Source organism: Trachypithecus francoisi, unplaced genomic scaffold (assembly GCF_009764315.1).
Source record: "Trachypithecus francoisi isolate TF-2019V2 unplaced genomic scaffold, Tfra_2.0 Lachesis_group5, whole genome shotgun sequence".
Classification (NCBI taxonomy): Eukaryota; Metazoa; Chordata; class Mammalia; order Primates; family Cercopithecidae; genus Trachypithecus; species Trachypithecus francoisi.
Genome location: NW_022681470.1, coordinates 116,084,627 through 116,107,677, shown reverse-complemented (window position 1 = coordinate 116,107,677; position 23,051 = coordinate 116,084,627). Strand labels below are relative to the sequence as shown.

Genomic DNA, 23,051 nt, shown 5'->3' with positions numbered 1-23,051 from the left:
AAATGTAGTATTATTGAAAGTACTCTACAGAGTTCAATATAGTGATATAGATGGAAAGGTGGATGGATGAGTGGACAGAAGGCTAGAGACAGATAAAAGAAAAGATACAAAAAACAGAGGGGAGTATTTTACATAATCTCCTGTATCATTTATTCTTCCTTCCCACAGGATTTCTCTTCTGACTGAATTTTCATTTCATGTATATACATATTTAATGATTTTTCTCAGAGAAAGTATGTAAATAGCTATATTCTGAGTCATGGCATGTTCAAATTGTTTTCCTTTTATTTGGATGTTTTCATTTTTATATATCTTGATTGAGGTATAATTTACATACCATAAAATTCACTCATTGAAAATCAGTGACATTTAGAGAATTTATAGATTGAAAAAATGATCTCCACAGTCCAGTTTTAGAAGATTTACATCACACAAAAAAGTTCATTTCTGTGCCTTTTTAGTCAGTTCCTGTTCTATCGTCAACCAGAGGCAACCCCTAATCTGCTTTTTTTTTTTTTTGTAATTATACTTCAAGTTCTAGGGTACATGTGCACCACGTGCAGGTTTGTTACATATGTATACATGTGCCATGTTGGTGTGCTGCACCCATTAACTTGTCATTTACATTAGGTATATCTCCTAATGCTATCCTTCCCCTCTTCCCCCACCCCACAACAGGCCCCGGTGTGTGATGTTCCCCATCCTGTGTCCAAGTGTTCTCATTGTTCAGTTCCCACCTATGAGAGAGAACATGCGGTGTCTGGTTTTCTGTTCTTGCGGTAGTTTGCTGAGAATGATGGTTTCCAGCTTCATCCATATCCCTACAAAGGATGTGAACTCATCCTTTTTTATGGCTGCATAGTACTCTATGGTGTATATCTGCCACATTTTTTTACTTCAGTCTATCATTGAGGGACATTTGGGTTGATTCCAAATCTTTGCTATTGTGAATAGTGCAGCAATAAACATACGTGTTCAATTTCTTCCTGGTTTAGTCTTGGGAGGGTGTATGTGTCCAGGAATTTATCCATTTCTTCTATATTTTCTAGTCTATTTGAGTAGAGGTGTTTATAGTATTATCTGATGGTAGTTTGTATTTCTGTGGGATCGGTGGTGATATCCCCTTTATCATTTTTTATTATGTCTATTTGATTCTTCTCTCTGCTTTTTGTTTATATAAATCCGCCTTTCTGGACATTTTATTAAAAAGTTATCATATAAGAGTCCTTTGCACCTGGCCCCTTTCACTTAATGTTTCTGAGATTCATTCATATAACACAATGTATGCATAATTTATTCTTGTTATTGCTTAATAATACACCATCATTTAGTTATGCCATGTTTTGTTCATCCACTTACCAGTTCATCCACTTACCTTCCAAAGTGCTGGAATTAAGGTGTAAGTCACCACTCCCACTTTAATTAAAAGTTCTAGCAATTTAAGGATTATGGTAAGTATAAAAAATGTAAGTACCTAATTTAAAAATATTTTACTTTACTGAAGTTTTTTGGACTATTTTTTCATGTCAAATGCTTTTCATCATAGTGAAAACAGATCTCCTTATAAACAATTGTATATTTTTGAGTTTAATTGAGTTAAGTAGATGAGTATTTCATGAATGAAATATTTGAAATGAATATTGATAATTTGGATAATGCCTTTTTTGGAGCTGTAAGAAACAATACTATTTTGGATACCGTGATGGTTAATACTGAGTATCAACTTGATTGTATTGAAAGATGCAAAGTACTGTTCCTGGGTGTGTCTGTGAGATATTTCCAAAGAGATTAACATTTGAGTCAGTGGACTGAGAGAGGCAGACACACCGTCAATTTGGATGGGCACCATCTAATCAGCTGCCAGCATGGCTAGAATAAAGCAAGCAGGAGAAGATGGAATAGCAGACTTGCTGAGTCTTCTGGCCTTCCTATTTCTCCCCTGTCAAATGCTTCCTGCCCTCAAACATCAGACTCCAAGTCCTTCGGCGTTTGGGCTCCTGTACTTACACCAACAGGGGCTCTCGGTCCTTTGCCTACAGACTGGAGGCTCCAATGTTGGCTTCAGTACTTACGAGGTTTTGGGATTCAGACTGAGCCACTACAGGCTTCCTTGCTCCTCAACTTGCAAGCAGACTATCGTGGGACTTTACCTGTGGTTGTGTAAGTCAATCTTCCTTAATAAACTCCCTATCATATACATACATATCTTATTAGTTCTGTCCCTCTAGAGGACCCTAATACAAACAGTGACATACAAGGTTGTTCTATGGACATATATTTTTATTTCTTTTGTGGAAATCCCAAAAACTGAATAAAGGGGCATTTACTAAGGGATATATGGTAAATTTATGTTTAATTTTTTGGACAAATGTGAAACACTTTTTAAGATGACTGAATCACTGAATATTCCCAAAAGCAATGAGTGAAGGTTGTAGTTTCTCCACATTATTCACACTTATTATATTTGTCTTTTCTATTAAGCATATGAGAAGAGATATCTTGTGTCTCATTCTCATAGGTATTTAATGCTAGCTCATTATAGTTCAAATTTGCATTTTCTTAATGATTAATTATTTTGAGCATCTTCTCATGTACTTATTAAAACTGAGATACCTTCTCCAGTGAAGTGTTCATATCCTTTGCCCATTTTTAAAATCAGATTCTTTGTCTCACAGGTTCCCAGGGATTTTCTTTTTATTGGTATTCACTTCAGTAACTTGAATCCACAAATATAAACAATATATAACCAGAAAATTACAAGTAAACACAAATTTTACATGCAAATTTCAGTTCACAGTGGTCACATGTGCAGGTACATGAATTAGAAGTGTGCATCTAGGATTATGGCCAAACTGTTTTTAAAATGCATAAATGTAAAATTACATCTTGAAAATATGAAAAGATGGTTACACACTTCAAAAAACAAATGTTGCTTATACCAGAGATGTATGACAATTACAGGAATCAAGTGACAAGCAATAAGATCTCAAAAATTAATACTGGTCAAAGAGAACGGGAATATTTTTACATTTCACTGAAAATACATTGGCTACTAGAATACGAAATCTAGCAGGAACTCAAGGGAAAGATTACAAAGTCTAAAGGCAATTACTTAATATTTCTTATTACCCAAACAATAGCATGACATTAACAGAAAACTGCACCTGCATTTGAATTGCCAATCTCATGTTAATGAAGTTCTCCAAAAATGAAATGCAATCAAAACACGTTCAAACTCCAAATGAAAGTCTGCAAGGCTCAGATTAAAACATAGAATGTTTCAGATGAAAGTAACAAAAATACTATTGGTTTTGTTCTTTATTGAATGGAATAAAATGTTGACATTTCTTTGAAACTTGGAACTACTGAATTTCATTTTTCCAAATGGTTCTACATTTTTTTCTTAGTGGTGCAAGTTGTCTTAAGTAGCTTAGGAAGTCAATCTCTACAAAGTACTTCTGTCTGTTGTCATTCTGATAAAACAAAAAATATTCATTAACTTAACCATATGTGTATATTTTTTTTTTTTGCCATGACACTTAACACATGAACAGACATCTATTATTTCTCCACTAAAACAAAAGAGTACAATAGTTTTCTTCTATCAGTATTGTATTTTAAAAAGGTTAACATTAGCCGGGCGCGGTGGCTCAAGTCTGTAATCCCAGCACTTTGGGAGGCCGAGATGGGCGGATCACGAGGTCAGGAGATCGAGACCATCCTGGCTAACACGGTGAAACCCCGTCTCTACTAAAAAATACAAAAATCTAGCCGAGCGAGGTGGCGAGCGCCTGTAGTCCCAGCTACTCGGGAGGCTGAGGCAGGAGAATGGTGGAAACCCGGGAGGCAGAGCTTGCAGTGAGCTGAGATCCGGCCACTGCACTCCAGCCCCTGTGACAGAGCGAGACTCGGTCTCAAAAAAACAAAACAAACAAACAAACAAAAAAGGTTAACATTAAAAACAAAGAACCATTATTTTCATTGAAATCATCAAATCTTCTTGCACATCTTAAATTTCCTTCTTCTGTCTGCGTTTGTCTGCCAATTTATTCAGAAATTTCTTTGATTTCTTATAATGAGGAAGGCTGCTCCAATGAGTATTCTTTGCAACTTCTTAATTTGTATAAAAGAGTGAACACAGCTTACAGTATAACCCTGTTTTAGGTATCACATAGTCTATACCAACAGGAACACTGGGCTGATACAGTCCAATTCTATACTTATCTAGGATTGTATAGTCCTCTTTGTTCTCACCACTCTGACCATCTGCGTTTTCACTTGTATCTTTGTTGGGATTATCAGCGTTCTCAGAAGATTCAGCACCTGATTCTGTGTTTTCCTCATTTTTAATTCCATTTTCCAACGCTGCTTCATTTTCTTGATCAAGTGCCTCTATCTTGTCCACCTTAATTTCAACCAACACATCATCACTTCTGTCACCAGATTTAAATGCCATGACCTATTTACGAAGTTTCTGAAGTTTCGAATCTTTCTCATCACCAACCTCATCCAGAGTGACAAATCCTTCCATACTCCCTGGGAAACGACACTTTTTAAGTTTTTTTCTTTGCTGCTGCTGAAGCACTTGCATCTTTTTTCACAGCATCTGAAGGTTCCTTTTCCCATCAGAAGCCACATCACCTAAATTAGCAAGATCGGTCTCGTCTCCAACTGAACTGCCACTTTCTAGCAGTGCAGCTGCTGCTTCTTCATCTACAAGTAGCTCATCTTCAAATTCAAGAAGCGTATTAGGTTCCTGCTCTGTCTGGTCACTCTTTGTGTCTTTCTCACCGTCTTCACCGGACTTCTCTTCTTGTTCTTTACCTTCGGTTGAACTTTCAGTCTTCTGGGAACTATCTTGGATTTCTTGTCACTTGGAGATTCTTTGCCATCTGGAGAGTTCTTGGGCTGCAGCCGCTGCTGCCACCTCTCGCCAGCACCCGTTGCTGCAGCAGATTGTAGGAGCCTCCGCGATCCGATCGCTGGGAAAGTTGTCTGCTGGTGCTCCACTTGAAGAAGATTCTGCAGTCCTTATTGATCCTTTTTCTTGGCGTTACCATTTTTTGAAGCAAAGTTAACCTAGCTTTCTAGTTTGAGATTTCTTTTTGGCCGTCTTAAAAAAAATGTTTTTTAATCTATAAAATAGACAAAAGCTAGTTCTACAATGTCCAAGTCATTCCAGCAGTCATCTCTCAGTAGGGACTCACAGGGTCATGGGCATGACCTGTCTGCGGCAGAAATAGGCCTTCCTGCTGCTGCTACCCAGTATTTTAAGTATGCCAGCATCTCTTGAAAGGATGGACCAGGGTACTGCATGCCTTGCTAGTTTAATGAATCTTGGAATGGGTTCTTCATTGAATCAACAAGGAGCTCATAGTGCACTGTCTTCTGCTAGTACTTCTTCCCATCATTTGCAGTCTATATTTAACATTGGAAGTAGAGGTCCACTCCCTTTATCTTCTCAACACTGTGGAGATGCAGACCAGACCAGTAACATTTTGGCCAGCTTTGGTCTGTTTGCTAGAGATTTAGATGAACTGGTCATTATCCAGAGGACAAGATTACTCCTGAGAATTTGCCCCAAATCCTTCTACAGCTTGAAAAGAGGAGAAATGAAGAAGGCCTTACCTTGAGTTGTGGTAGAGATGGCAGGTCTGCTACACGGGAGCCTCCATACACAGTACCTAAGGATGATTGGGAAGAAAAAAAGGCACTTTAGAAGAGTTTTGGGAGGCAGAGACGGGCGGATCACGAGGTCAGGAGATCGAGACCATCCTGGCTAACATGGTGAAACCCCATCTCTACTAAAAAATACAAAAAACTAGCTGGGCGAGGTGGCGGGCACCTGTAGTCCTAGCTATCGGGGAGGCTGAGGCAGGAGAATGGCGTGAACCCGGGAGGCGGAGCTTGCAGTGAGCTGAGATCCGGCCACTGCACTCCAGCCCCGGCAACAGAGTGAGACTCTGTCTCAAAAAAAAAAAAAGAAGACTTTTGATGATCGTGTTCCTAGTCTTAACCCAGTGATTGATTATGACCATAGAAGTCATTCTCAAGAATCTGGTTATTATGAGAGAAAGAATTATGAAGATGACAAATTAAGAGATGGAGAAAGGTGTAGGGATGATTCTTTTTCTGGTGAGATCTCACATAATTATCAGAAATTTGACAGTAAGTATGAGAGAATGGGATGTGGTCCTGGCCCCTTACAAGAGAGATCTCTCTTTGAGAAAAAGAGGGGCACTCCTCCAAGTAGCAATATTGAAGACTTCCATGGACTCTTACCAAAAGGTTATCCCCATCTGTGCTCTATATGTGATTTGCTAGGTCATTCTAATACGGAGTGGAGTCAGCATATCAATGGAGCAAGTCACAGTCGTCAATGCCAGCTTCTTCTTGAAATCTACCCAGAATGGAATCCTAACAATGATACAGGACACACAATGGGTGATCTATTCATGTTGTAGTAGTCTACAAATCCAGCGCCAGGAATTCTAGGACCCTCCACCTCCCTCATTTCATCTTGGGGGACCAACAGTTGGAGCAAGAGGAAATCTGGGTGCTGGAAATGGAAACCTGCAAGGACCTCGACACATGCAAAAAGTCAGAGTGGAAACTAGCAGAGTTGTTCACATCATGGATTTTCAATAAGGGAAAAACTTGAGATACCTAGTAGAACCATTTGGAGTCATTTCAAATCATATGATTCTCAATAAAATCAATGAGGCATTTATTGAAATGACAACCACAGAGGATGCTCAGGTTACAGTGGATTATTATACAACCACACCAGCATTAGTATTTGGCAAGCCATTGACAGTTCATTTATCCCAGAAGTATAAAAGAATAAAGAAACCTGAAGGAGAGCCAGATCTCAAAAGCAGTATCTTGGACATGTGATACATCTCAGCAATTTGCCCCATTCTGGCTATTCTAATAGTGCTATCCTCAAGCTTGCTGAGCCTTATTGGAAAATAAAGAATTACATATTGATGATGACGAAAATTCAGGCTTTTATTGAGATGGAGACAAGAGAAGATGTAATGGCAATCGTTGACCATTGTTTGAAAAAAGCCCTTTGGTTTCAGGGGAGATGTGTGAAGGCTGACCTGTCTGAGAAATATAAAAAACTGGTACTGAGGATTCCAAAGAGAGGCATTGATTTACTGAAAAAAGATAATATGTATTATATTCTTTATGTTCTTCAGATTTCTGTCTCTGTATCTTAAAGTATATGGATGCTTTCTTCTGTCATTTCAAATCACCTACTGAAAACCTCTAGAAAATCTTCTATTTTAGTATTTTTACTTTTCAACTCCAGAATTTCCATTTGTTTATCTTAGTGTTTAGTTTCTCTATGGGCATTCTGTCTATGATGAATCACTGTCATCATTTTTTTTTTAATTCTTTGAAGATGATTTTCATTTTTTAAACGTATTTATAATAGCTGCTTTAAAAGCTTTGTCTGCTAGTTTTAATATCAAACACTTTCTATTGGCAGCATTTTAATGGCATCAGGGGAACCATCCCCAATAATTCAACATAGGTTCTTTTCTATTTCCCTAAGTGTCAACCAGTCTGAGAAATAAAGGGAAAGAGTACAAAAGAGAGAAATTTTAAAGCTGGGTGTCTGGGGGAGACATCACATGTCAGCAGGTTCTGTCATGCCCCCCAAGCCGCAAAACCAGCAAGTTTTTATTAGTGATTTTCAAAGAGGAGGGAGTGTATGAATAGGGTGTGGGTCACAGAGATCACATACTTCACAAGGCAATAAAATATCACAAGTCAAATGGGGGCAGAGAAAGATCACAGGAACGGGGGGAAATTAAAATTGCTAATGAAGTTTCGGGCATGCATTGTCATTGATAACATCTTATCAAGAGACAGGGTTTGAGAGCAGACAACTGGTCTAAAATTTACTAGACAGGAATTTCCTTGTCCTAATAGGCCTGGGAGCACTACAGGAGACTGGGGCTTATTTCATCCCTTATCTGCAAGCATATAAGACAGACATTCCCAGAGCGGCTATTTTAGAGACCTGCCCCTGGGAATGCATTCTCTTTTACAGGTCTGTTTCTTGCTGAGAAAAAGAATTCAGTGATATTTCTCCTATTCACTTTTGTAAGAAGAGAAATACGACTCTGTTCCACCCAGTTCTCAGGCAGTCAGACCTAATAGTTATCTCCCTTGTTCCCTGAACATCACTGCTATCCTGTTCTTTTTTTAAGGTGCCCAGATTTCATATTGTTTAACACACATGCTTTATGAACAATTTGTGCAGTTAACGCAATCATCACAGAGTCCTGAGGAGACATACATCCTTAGCTTACGAAGATGACGGGATTAAGAGATTAAAGACAGACATGGGAAATTACAAGGGTATTGATTAGGGAAGTGATAAATGTCCACAAAATCTTCACAATTTATGTTCAGAGAGTGCAGTAAAGACAGGCATAAGAAATTATAAAAGTATTAATTGGGGGAACCAGTAAATGTCCATGAAATCTGCACAATTTATGTTCTTCTGCCATGGCTTCAGCTGGTCCCTCTGTTTGGGGTCCCTGACTTCCTGCAACATACTGGTGTGTGTGTCGTGTGTACTGTTGTCTCTTAACTTTTCATTGAAAAATTGTCATTTTCGATACTATATTTTTAGTGAATTCTAAGTTTTCTTCCAAGGGTTGTTTTGTTGCTCTTTTTTGTTGTTGTTATTGGTTAGCACCTTGCCTGGATTAAATCTGAGCAATCTCATGACATTAGTTCACAGATATTTCTAATCAATTTTTGGAATTTAAATCTAAATTTTTAAGCCTGAGTCCCTAGGGATTGCTTCTGTGTTTATATAGCTTAGTGTTCATGTCATCATTAGGCAAAAGTTGTACTTATACATCTTGAGTCTAAAGGCTACCACCCTTTACTAGTGGTCATGTGTGTGTTGAAATAATGGATTCAAGGTGTTTCACAAGTATGTTTCACTCTCACTTTGGCTGACCATCTTGTATCTTTTCTGAAGTTGGGCACATTCCCACAGTTAGCCAGGAATGTATGGATAGATGAGGCCCACTTTAGTTTCTCCTACAAATGCATAGCCTTACAGTCAACCATAGGAATGTATGGTGTGTTTATTATAACCCCTTAGGGTTATTCATTTCTTGGATCTTTCTTTTAAATTGTTGGCTAATCTGCCAAACTTTAAATCTGGTCCATTGTTTCTCATACATAATCACAACCTCTGGCTAATGGATCTGCTGGCCTTTGTCATTCACTTTCTCTAAACTTGCTTATGTTACTGTAAATCTCACAATATATTCCTCTCTGAATCTGGAGATCCAGGGTCACTATGGGCTCTCTTTAGTGATGAGGTGTTTTATTTTTCATGACTGCTCTTTGGTAGAATAACTGAGTAACTGAGGCTGACTTAAGGGAATGAAGGAAGACTCAGATAAGAATGCCATACTCTCACATTATTTTGGACCAAGATTTAGTAGTTTTCATGTATAAATATTTTTAAATTTGTTGTATGTCTTTGTATATCTTTACCAGAGCTGCTTGGATTTCTCTCTCTCTCTCTCTCTCTCTCTCTCTCTCTCTCTCTATATATATATATATATATATATATATATATTTAAATATATCTAGTTTGATCATTGCTTTTAGGGAAGATCTGATGATAAACTCATCCCATCCTGACATAAAGCTCATTGAAATGTCTTTCTTTGCTCCTTTCAACAGATGTATGTTATTTCTGATGAGTGCAAGATTCTGACATTACAGTTTTGTTTTCTTCCCCTCAAGTATCTATAGATTGTCTTTTACAGTTTTTTACATTGTGTCATTAGTGATAGATTCAATGATTGTATGATTCTTTTTTTTCTTTTAAAAATCTTCAAATTTCCCCTCTGAAACTTTGTAGCATATATTCATTATCCCTGGAGTTTAGCAGCTACACTAAAGTTCAACTCATGGAATCTTTTTTATATATATTTGAAACTCAAGAGAATTTGCCTCTCCTCTAATGATCACATTCAGCAAATGTTCTATTTGAGTTTCTTTTGAAGAGATCCAATGATATCTTCCTGGATTCAGTTTCAAGAAAAGAAAGACAGGTTATATATTTTGTATGGCCATTTATTTTAGCCTGCTGCTAAGAGATACAAGGGCACCCACTCTCTGACAAAAATATCTTCGAAAACTTGCTGTTTCAGAATTGCAATTGTGATTCCCTCAATATGCTGAAATTTAATTTCTCCAAGGAGAAAGTTGGAGAAAAGAGTTTAAATTATATACCAAGGCCATATTTTTTGTTCATCCATAAAATTTAAAGAATCTGATCATTTTTAATATTTGATATAGTATTATCAAAAATCCAAATAATTTGAGACATTAGAGTTGAAAGACAGTGATAGCATATCATACATTTAAAATGTTAACTTTTGAGCTCAGAATTTTCTTTGAATCTCTCTCTTTTGTTTACCATAACATTTGCAAGTTATTCTATATAACTATGTGCAAGTTATTCTATATAACTATTTGCAAGTTATTCTGACTTTTTTCAAAAACCTGTTATTAGAAGCAACCATATTCTGACCTAGGTGATTTGTTCATTGTTTCTTATATCCCTCTCCCACCCCCAATTAGATTTGCTATCATATTGTTACCCACATATTTACAGAATCCTATACACACATGTATCTACTAAGAATCCAAGATTATATGCCAAACAAAGTGTTTTAAAATTACTGATCAAAACATTTCAGTATTTGCTTTCTGTCCCTGAAAAAGAAATTATCGCAGACTTGTTAGTGTCTCTACCTGCAGGAGGATTTTACTTCCTTATGCTCTTGAACCTAGGAGTGGCCAGATAACTTTTTTGGTTACTTCAGAGCTGATGTTTTAAGAACTCATTGGTTTGCCATGTTTCTTTTTCCACAACACCAACAATATTCTAGATATGAGCTGCTCTTCCTATTACAGATATGGAATTAAGGCAATGTGGTATAGAGCAAAAGCTGACCCTCAATGAACAGTTAATTTAAGTGACACACATTAGTTCTTACAAGCTAATTGTAAGAGAATTGGGAGCCATTTGTGATCAAAGCAAAATTTAGCTTATTCTGATCAACATACCTTTAAAAAATACAGCTTTCTCATACTTCTTTTGAAAGGTCAAATAAAAACTCACATAAAATGCTTTCATTTTTTATTATATTCTCTGCAAAACTAATGATAAGAGAAGGCAGCTATGGTAAAGAAAACAATCTGCCTTTCTTATGTATATTGCCATTACTATTGAAATATTTCACCTCTGTGTTATTGAATTTTCTTCAGTTTTCATGAACTACATTCCCAGACAAACTACAAATCACACACCAAGGATTTTATCTGTGTCTGCTTATTTAGTAGGCTTACCATTAATCAGCTTTAATGAGACCTAGTAAGGCCCATAACCCTGCTGATGTTCACAGATATAAGTAAATCCAAAGTCAGACACTGGGCTACCCAATTACAAACTATGAAACCCAGATATTAGAGGCACAGTGAGAATTGGTTGAGCAAATGAAAGAAAATGAAATAAATATTAACAACTTGGGAGCTGCCAAGTAAATTATTTGGCCAAGCATTGCTCTAGGCCAGAACCTAAGAAAATTTCTTTAAAGGGCCGAACAGAAAATACTTTAAGCTTTGCAAGCAATATGGTAACTGTTGTTGTAGTGTGAAATCAGCTGTAGACATACGATCGATATGAGTGAGACTGTGTTAAAATAAAATTTTATTTATAAAACTAATATTTCTTAAATTGAATATTAACATTTTATTATATGAGGTACATCCCAATCTATACCATTTTTGAAACCTGTATATTTGTTGATATAAAGAAGCTTACATTTTTGACTTAAGTTTAATTTAGCTAAAATACTTTATTTTATGATTATTCACAAAAATGCTAATAATTATTTTATTTATTCAGAATTAAATTAGCAAATTTCTGATAGACAATTTGAGTTGAACAGTGAAACTTAAAGTCAACCTCAAATATATCTGTCACTACTAAAGGTAAACTATTAATCTGAGAAGTTGTTTTTATTTTAACAATGTCAATATGCATAGACATGGAAATCTGAACAATACCCTAAAATGTTTCTGATTATAGAATAAGTTATTAGCCATGAGAGGTAATGATATGTGTTGAATGTAATAGCATACTTTCATTACAATTATAATCTAAGTAAAGTTGTATTATAATAAAAGGTATGGCAATATAAAATAAATACAATATTAATCATTGATTGTATTTAAATAGTTAATCTCTTCTGTTACATATTTTATGCTTATTATTAACTACAAACTACTTTAAATTGCATGTAATTAATATGCATTGAAGGTCTATTTAATTACTTTTCATTTTTTTATATACCACAAATGTATATTTTAGACCCTTATTGCTTTATCTTTTGATGTTTTATTTTCAATTTGTAAAAGCCAATAATAATTTATGAATAATAATTATAGTAATAAATTATGTGCCTGTAATTCCAGCACTTTGAAAGGCCAAGACTGATGGATTGCTTGAGGTCAAGGGTTCAAGACCAACCTAACCAATATGATGAAAACACGTTTCTACTAAAAATACAACAAAATTAGCCAGACATGGTGGCAGGTGCCTGTAATCCCAGCTACTTGGGAGGCTGAGGCAGAAGAATCACTTGAACCCAGGAGGCAGAGGTTTCAGTGAGCCGAGACCATACCACTACATTCCAGCCTGGGTGACAGAGGGAGATCTCGGTCTCAAAAAAAAAAAAAAAAAAAGAAAGAAAAAATTATATGTGTAACTTGAAAGCAATATTAAATGTTTCTTTATCTTTTTTGTCTAAATTTTATTCTAACTTCCAGGGTACACGTACAGGATGTGCAGGTTTATTATGTAGGTAAACATGTGCCATGGTGGTTTTCTGCACAGATCAACTCATTCCCTATGTATTAAGCCCAGCATCCATTAGCTATTCTTCCTGATGGTCTCCTTCCCTCTTCCAGCCTCCTCTAACAGCCTCCCCACCATGTATTCATATGTTTTAATCATTCAGCTTACACTTAAAAGTGAGAACATGCAGTGCTTGGTTTTCTGTTCCTGCATTAGTTTGCTGAGGATAATGACTTCCAGCTCTATTCATGTCCCTGTAAAAGATATGAACTCATTCCTTTTTATGGCTGTATAATATTCCATGGTATATATGTACCACATTTTCTTTTTTCACTCTTTGGGGTTGTTACAGAAACACCAGAGATCAATTTCTATGTCTATCCAACAACAACTGTTTATGGGACTCTTGGGCTGGTTTCAGTCCTCCCTTTCTATTTATCAATTCCTCAATCATGAGGAATCCAGTTGTCAATCCTTCTGGCCGCTTCATGTTGAGGAGGGGTGCTGTCAGCAGCTCCATACCATGGTTGACCATGTAGCCACCCAGGAATCAAAGGTGAATCTAATATAGAGTTTTCTTCTGACATACAATAGTTCTCTCTTCAGTCCACCGCTTCCACCAAAGGCAAATCAATGAGGGACCAATCTACTTGAAAAATTAGCTTTAGTCCCAGGTACTTGGCTTGATTACGCACAAAAAATGTGACAGGAATCATTGTCCATATAGACTCTCCCTAACTGGCTTAACTGAAACATCTCACAAGGTCATTTTGGTCAGAGCTCTGAGAAAATAGTCAGTTCCTTCAAATGTGTCCAGTTACAAAAGAAAACTTGTGGTTATTAACTGTATGCAAACAAACACAATGCCATGAATTAGGAAGTTTCATAAATAGTTTACAAATTCTGGAGAAATTGGTCAAAGAAAGAGAAATATGACTCAAATTATGCTTACAAAAGTATACACAATACACTTAAAGTATATTCCAAGGCTATAAATAGCCCAAAAGAAAAAGATTCTCCCAATTTTGAAAAACAAAAGAAAAAGAATCAGCAATATTTCAAACAACAAAAGCCATAAAAATTATTTCTGTCCTCCATTAGTTTAGCCCATGCAATCAACTCTTGCTTTGTTTCATATTGGGTTAGCAATCTTCACAAACACATCAGCCTTTCAATTAGTGCCTTGAAAGTTTTCACTCTAATCCAATGGAAAAATCTCCAAAGTTATCAGAAACTTGCATTCAAGAGTACTTTTCATGAACTCTTCCAAGGAAGCAGGCTTGGACTGTAGCTGATTATAAGTCACTTTTTTTTTTTAGAAAGATCAAAGCAAACCATCAATTGTAGATGACAAAAGTCTTTAAACAACCATAGTTAAAGACACAGTTGACAAGAAAATGTGGGGTTTTTTTGCAACATATAACAATTTGACATAATCATAATTATTACCGACAACATAAATATCAAAACATATTAAAATTTTACTAATCTCATACAATCCTGGAACACATATTAACAACACATCTATATAAATATAACCCAAAGGAAGCTAAGCACCACCTCATGTTTGACAATGCATCCTGCCTAATACTAACATAACAAATAATCCTAATAAACCTACTACTATGTTTCTCTCTCTGACTTCAAAGAAACTAATATCAAAAAAAGTTATTTTGAGGACAAAAAGACTGAAGTTAGAACTTAAAAGTTTGCTGTTGGAAAATCTGTCAAGTTTGAAGATACTTGATGGCACAAAGCAGGATCATAAGTCATTATAAAATAGCCATTCATTAGCCAAAATGATAAAACAAAAATGTTTACTCTTTGTACAGAGCAAACTCAGTTTCCCAAACAATAAGACTTAAAACTTAAGACAGCATGAGGCCAACTAAATCTGTCTGTTCCCCCTCCATTTTCTCCCTGCAGTTTTCTCAAAGATAAACAAATTATTTTGTCTGTTAGTATTACACTTTTCTAAAAAGAGAAAACTAAAGCTTACCTTTGTATGATGTGTTGCTAATATTAAAGCAATTTCAATATAACCTTATAAACAAATCTATCTAATTTTAATCAGTTTGGCTGCAAAGTAAGATTTCCATAGCATTTTAGAATCTTTTCCAATTTTTAAGTAAAAAGTGGATTAATGCTCCAAGAAAGACTTGTTATCCCAACACCTGGGCCCAGAGGTTGGCCTTGCATCAGTGTATTTTTAACATTAATTTATAAAAAAAAACTCTGAACTAATCTTATCTCTCAAAATCAGCCCTTACAATATCACTCACCCACCTCTTCCCCAATAGTTCCTGGTCCTAGAGGAATTGAATAGTTTTAATTTATGGCCCTGTGTCTCGCAAAAGCAGTTGATTTTGATTGTTCCTTTCTCTCAAATCCAACGATGATGCTTCAACTGATGTCAATGCTCAAAATTTAGCAGGACTCAGTGCCTTTTTCAGACCCAGGAGTCAAAGTCCTGTAACTTAACAGGACAAAATTAGTTAAAAAGATATTTTAACTACTGAAAGTCCTGTCATTTCCTCTGATGTGTTACAAATTGAAACACTGTTATTTGGTGTTTAGGAGTTAGCACCTGCAGAATTTCAAACTACTGTATAAAAGTAGTTAGGTTATTCACTGCATGCATCTAATTACTAGCATTCTAATGACAGAATTGTGATCAAAAGCATAAAAAATGTCATAGATCCCATGTCAAGCATATCAAAGTAAGACAACTCACTTTTTTCTCTCCATCATTAAAACCTGGTAAGTGAAATAATAATAAATTATCTTCTTTCACTTAAATACTACACAACAAAACAAGGAAAAAGTAAGAAAAAACCAAAATAATTTATTTTCAACTATTTAAAAAGAGCATCATTGCATACTTCCAAGATTGGTTTCTAGATACAGTACTGACAACTGATTTGCTAACTTTTACCACCAAAATCTTCAAACCAGTGCAATACTTGCACATATTTTGTTTTTGAGTATACACATGAAGGCCCATAAGTAATAAAATGGTTGGGATCAAAATTCACTAGAAAGTCTCACATTTTTATTACTACTTCATTCAAGTGAATGTCACTTTTTTTAATAATGGTCAACACAACTTAATAAGTTTGAGAAAAACTCCAATCAATATATTTTCTAAATGACAAGGCCAATCTCCTGAACATTAAAACTTTGCACCCATATCACAGATTTTTTTCATTACCTACAGGAAAAGATCTGTTATTAATTGAATTGAATTGCCTACGAAATAAACATCATTTAAACATTTTTGTTCTCATCTACTTTTTCAAATAAAAAGTAATGTACTATTTCTGTTCAGAACTTATTTAAAAGTCTTTTATGTATTTGTTGTTGTTGTTTTTGTTGGCCAGTAAGCTTAAAGCTCTCATAGCTCTCTAGATAATCAGAAGCAAACAAAACCAGCCAAATTCCAAGTGGTTGATGTGCTCCATCAATTTCTGCAGGCCCAACAAAGGTAGCCTAGGAATTTTAGATGAATAGAACAAATGGGCTGGGCTCGGTGGCTCATGCCTGTAATCCCAGTACTTTGGTAAGCTGAGGCAGGTGGATCACCTGAGGTCAGGAGTAAGAGACCAGCGTGGACAACGTTGTGAAACCCCATCTGTACTAAAAATACAAAAATTAGCTGGATGTTGTGGCAGGTGCCTGTAACCCCAGCTACTTGGGAGACTCTAGCAGGCAAATCACTTGTACCCAGGAGGCAGAGGTTGCAGTCAGCCAAGATCATGCTATTGTATTCCAGCCTTGGTGAGAGAGTGAGACTTTGTCTCAAAAAATAAATAAATAAATAAAGCAAATGATGACTTGCTAGAAATCCACAGGAAACAAAGTAACTCTTCACAGAACCAAATAAAATTCTTCCACTAGAAAATAAAAATCATCAATGGTCTTATATTTATGCTTACACAAGTCACAAACCCAAAGAAGAAAAAAGAGCAAAGAAATGAAAATCAGAAGCAAAAACAAATAAACAAGAAACTAACTCTAAATGTTTCCAACTCAGTTTACCTTGGAGGCTGAAATGTTTCTTAGAGCCTAAAAGTCACATGATTAGTATTTTATTCCTAATACACAATTCAGTGTTCTTAAGTGCACCAATATTACCACACATCCCATGCAATCAAGAAGTTCCCTCTAGGCACGTGACCAGTAATTACTACAGTGCTAGAACTATCCATGCAAAACAGCAAACATAATATGAAGTAGTGCAAGCATGTATGTGAGATTTGGCTCCACACTAAATCTGGCTTCATGCTTAACTATATTAAAAAAGAATTGCTAAACTGCAAGTACATTTCCTTACAATATTTCTTATTTTAACTTAATCAAGACTAAGAGCTTTAACTATGAAAAGTTCAATGAAATTTCTCCAGTTGTCTATCAGATTTTAAATAATGTTTTGTTATCTAAACTTTTTCAACTTTCTGTTTTCTCCATATGTGCTTGAAGATAGATACACAGAGAAACAGGAAAAACTACATATGACTTACACAGACTATCTACAACATGTCTCGACTTTCCATTCAATCCCAGATTTTCTCCTTCTTCTTTAAATAACCAGTCATTTTATCCTAGGCCAAAAAATTAACCATATTACATCTTTTCTCATACAAAATTATCTTTTTTTATAACTTTTCTTACTAAAAATACATTTTCATATACATTACTTTTGTCACATATCTCTCCCCTACTTACAAGTTTCTTACTACTATGTTTCATAAATAGCCTTTTAAAGTCTATAATTTAAATTAACTTTAATATAACTCCTGAATTAGAAAATATTCTTTGTCTCACTAATAACACATCTTTAGGTATATTATATATATATATATATACACATACATATATATATATAAACTATGATTCTTATCTTAGTAACCTTAAATTTTAGTGAAAACCAAGGAAGTAAGTTTTAGTGAAAACTAAGGAAGCAAGGAATTCTAAGCTGCCTACCAGGTATTAGCATTTTATGAATGAGAAGAATTCCACAGTTTTTAGAACACGTTTCCAATGTTTTCTGAATTAGAAATGACTTAACCTTTTAATAAGAATATTTTAAAAAGCACAAAAGCTTCACCTACAGTGCTTATACATTCATATTTTTAAGAGTTTATCTAGAATATTTACGTGTTTTCTTGTTATCCAGTTTATTTTCTGTGAAAATTAAGGTTTACTACATGGACATTTTCACCAGTGAAATTATTTCACCAGAATATTCAGCAGTTTTCATTAAGCCAACAATATTAAATCAGTTTTACTTATCAAAAAATTCACTCAAAAATTATTTTGTTGTGACTAGATTTATGATTCCAAAACTTTCTGTGACAAACACTGATATCTCAAAATATCTAGCAAAGACAAATATAACACCCAGACAAAAATGTATGCTGATAATTCTGAGGATATTTCGTTTTTATTTTATCAATAATTTTAAAGCCAGCTTACTTATTAAAGGTTTGCTTAAGTCATGTGAACGTGATAATTCTTGGACTTTTTTACTTAATTTATGAGTGCTCTTTTATTTGTAAGCCAATGTGGTAGACATAACGTGTGTTAACTAACATTGATTGATTAAAAACCCCAACCAATATCCAAAATAAATGTAGATGCAAAAATAGGTAACATAAATTTAGAAAATTGAATAGTATAATAAATACATGCAAAATAATCAAGTGAGGTTAACACCAGACCATTTAAGATCAGTTTAATATTATAGAACCAATGTAATTTATTATATATATCAATATATGACCAATCCAGAGATAGTAACCATGCAGTATTTGAACAGTTTACTGTAAAAAAAACTGTTAACTACAACAAGAGTCGAAGTTATAATAAGTTGGTTAGTAAGAAGTAAGCATACTTCGAAAAATTATTGAAGTAACAGTCATAGTCATTTCCCATAGGATTGAGCTACAGGAGAGCCTTTGCCTGCAGTTCAAAGATATAAGACTGAAGATTCATCTTGGAGATGTCAAGGCTACTGCTTGCTGAATGACAGAATAGTCACTGTAGAGATGCACTGCTGAAATTTCCTAAAAATCATTCCTCTAGAATTTGCCACATGGTGTTGAGGAAAGCCCTTCATGTGGAGGTTTCTAATGCAGACATTCTGCTGCTGTATAAAAAATGAAAATGTAAAGAATAAAGGAAACGATGATTAATATATACAAATAAATACACATATGTAATGAAAAAAATAGAAAACATCCAAAGTTACCAATCTTGATTTCTGTAATTGTTCTCAAGGCCTTAAGTGACATCTACGGCTTCATTCTTTAACTACCATTTCAGCATTTCCCTGCCCTTGAGTTCACCTCCTCTGGTCAAGATTATTTTCTGTACTAACCTAAATCTTCATTCTCAGAAAGTCTGAACCCCTCAGGATGTTTTTTGTTTGTTTGTTTGTTTGTTTTTTCTGATTGCTGTGATTTTCTATCAATGTTTACAGTTGGGCGTGAATATACTTGGAAAGTGCACCAGAGAATCTCTTGGGATGTACATATAGTCTACTTTGACTTCATTATGTAGAAGGAATACATTTTCACTTAAAACTTAGAGGGAATTACTCCATCCAGTAGATTAATCTTCCTTTTTTCCCGTTAGTTTAATGGCATAGGGAGCCCCAAAAGTCCAGGAGGTAGTCTCCTCTTTCAATTTAGTGAAACCATTAATTCAGTTTTCTTTCTAGATTCATTCCACTTTGAGAATTAATATCTCCAAAAAAACTGAGCTCAAGCTTACCATGTAGGAAACAATTATTCTGCAATTGGGTAGGTTTTTAGGTATATTATGGTAGGAGGTATTCCCATTTTCACATTTATTTTTTTCAGACTCAAGCATTCTGGCTGTGTGGAAAACCATACTATATAAGGAATTTTTATTTAAAACATATTGTATTCTGAATACATTTTATCCTTTTAGGCATCTCTCTCTCAACCGGTGTCAAAATGAGTCTTCAATATGCCAGTGTATCTTTCAAGTAGACCAGCTTCTTCAGGTGATGAAATATGTGATAAAACAAATTCATTACACGAATACAAGTTTATTTCAGCATTTATTTGCTCTGAAATGAATTCCTGATCATGCCTAATGTTGTGAAAAGTGACACAAAGCTAAGGTACGTTGATCATCTGAGGTTCCACCATGGTTCGGCTTTCATTCTCTACCAAGACCCAGTAGCAAGTCAGATTCTGTTTCTCAGAAAGAGAATAGTATCATATGCTAAACATGGCACAGATTTTATTCAAAATCCTGTAGATTTTCTCTGCAATTTTTCTATTTCTGCTCACTAGAGACTCATATAGCATTCCTATATGCTGCATACATTGTAAATATTAATAAATCTGTTGAATTACAAGGCCCCAGTATTATAATGCCTTATACTACAGACTGAATCTGAATTTGCTGTGGAGTCATCTTCTTTTGCTCTCGTACTCACTTATAAATGGCCATCTTGTGTACAATTCTGTAGATGAGCCAAAGTAGCACACTAAAATGTAGTAAACAATACTTGAAAATTCCAAAATAGACTACTAAGTATTACATACTTTGCTCATAGTAGATAATGAGAGGTATGACAACTTGCATCTCTCTTTGGAGAAGCTATCTTGACATGCTCCAGACCACTGAAATAACAAAATCTACACTGGGAAGGCAGGTTTATGAAACTGTGTTGGGTACATTTTCCACTTAATTTTCCATAAAATGTACTTGTGACTTCCTCCTTATCAGGTTTAATCAGTAGAATGTCATTAGCTTAGTAGACCACTTAGATGTTTTTCGAATTGTCAAGATGATCAATCTCCCTATTGACTATATTATGACAGGGAAAAGAATTGGAAAAGCCCTGAAACAACATTCTAGAACTACACTGTTGGGCCTGCCAGGTAAAAGCAAACCACTTGCAGATTAGTATGGAGAAGAAGGAATTAGATCAACAGCTTCATACCAGTAACAGAGAGTGTGATAAACTAAATACAGTCTCCCTAAGATGCCCATGTCTTAATGTCGGAACCTATGAGCATGTTACCTTACATGGCAAAAGAGACATTGTACATTCATTAAATTAAGGATCTTCACAATGGAAGATTATCCTGAATTATCCAGTGACTCCCAATATAAACACAAAGGTATTTGTATGAGAGAGGAAGAAGGGTCAGAATCATAAAGAAAAGATGTGCTGTCAGATGTAGAATTCAATTAGGAGAGAAGCTTCAATACTACTAGCTTTGAACATGGAAAGAGACCACAAACCAAGAAGTATAAGTGACCACTAAAAGCTGAAAAACTAACAAAACAAATTCTCCACTAAAATTTGTAGGAAGACCTGAGCACTTCAAATACCTTGATGTTAGCTTACTAAGGTTTATTTTGGATTTCTGATTGCCAGAACTGTAAAATGATACATGTATGAAGTTTCCAGTCACAAAGTTTTTGGTAAATTTAAAGCACAAGAAACTTAAAACAGTGGTTATAGTGATTTGTTCCAATAAAAATATCAAAACTGCAAAAGAAAATTGGGTAATAAATTCAGTTCATTTGCTCTACCTCCCTAATCCTTTACATCTCCTGCTCTGAATTATGCCACAGATGATCTAGCAATTCAGTCTCATTAACTTGAGTCTACGGCTGAGTCCAAGTTTCAGTCAACCAAACAATTTGTGAATGGAGATACATCCACCTGCATAAGCTAACATACCTTAGAATCTCTAGTAAATTAACTGACTATAGAAAAAAGGTTCAAAATAAGAATTATTACTCCCTGGCTGAGATAGGACATACAAGAAATAACACCCCCTTCTCCAAAGACACATATGTGTCTTACAAGATATCCTTGGAGGGTACACAGCTGTGACTCACTGAAGAGCAGAGAAATGGCTATAGTGGACTTGCCAGAAAAATATTCTCCAAGGTGTGGCGAAAGTAATTCATGGGGGTGTGTCTCACCAGGGGCAGTTTTCTACAAAACCAGCCAAAAGTGGTACCAGAAGAGAGCAACTGGTTGCTAAATGCTGCTGGCCTCCATGCATAGCAGGAGGCAGGCAGTGGTGAAGCTGTGGGCACTATAGGAGCCTAGTGCCCGGAAAAGCCAGGTACAGTGCAGGGACATACCAAATGAACGCAAGAAGAGCAGAAAACAAAACTTCATATTCTTCAATGTTTCTTCACCACTGCTTATTGACAAAGCTTCAGTGTAAAATGTTAACAGAAAAATGTTTAGAAAGGTTGATTTATTTTCACAGAGCAGGTAAAAAGGGGAAATTTATACATTAGAGACAATAAATCAATAACTGGCACAGCATTGAAAACATCTAAAAATGAAAGACCATGGGACCATATCAATATGTGCAGTTTATCCAAATTCAGTTTTAAATGTTTTTTTAAATATGAACTCTTGTGTGCTGAGTGAAAAACCTTTAAAATGATATATTCTAGATTTATATCAGTTTCATTTATTAAACATGTTCTGTCCACTCTTACTATGATCTTAAAATAAAAATATTGCCAAAGCACTGTTATTAGTTTTCTTAGCCATGCTATTGAATTCACAGCATTTAAAAATTCATAATGATATTTCTTTCATTTGTTCTGCTATTTCTAGCTGTAAACTCGATTTTAAATTGGAAAATATGCTACAATAAGTGTTACAAAATTGCACTTGCAGATATTCTGGCACATTTTTCATAAATAAAAATAAGCATATTTCAAGCAGAATTCCAAAATATAGAAAGATGATTGAATTTGATCATGGGGGAAATCTCCTTTGACTAGAAAGAAACTAATCACGTATTCAGAGAAAAAATATACATATTTTAGATATTTATGTATGAAACAGGATGGTTCATCCTAAAGTAATTCAGAAGACAACAGCTGTAGAAGACATAGCATATATGTTGACCCACAAAATGCACAGTTTTTTGCCATATTGTATTTATTTGGGAAATAACTACACTTGGAAAAATGCAGAGTTAAGTTTTTCCTAGTGGTAGATGGAATTTTTACCATAAATAATTTAATCAATGTAATTTGACTATGTTAAATTTCAACAAAAAAAAACTTTCTGAGAAATGCATTCATGGCCCAGAGTATCATTTAAATATCA

General features: G+C 35.1%; 2 pseudogenes; one reads left to right on the top strand and one right to left on the bottom strand.

Annotated features, from left to right (window-relative positions):
- Positions 1–4,009: 4,009 nt before the first annotated feature.
- Positions 4,010–5,060, bottom strand: LOC117074162 (annotated as a pseudogene).
- On the top strand, positions 4,994–22,590 carry LOC117074161 (annotated as a pseudogene).
- Positions 22,591–23,051: the final 461 nt, after the last annotated feature.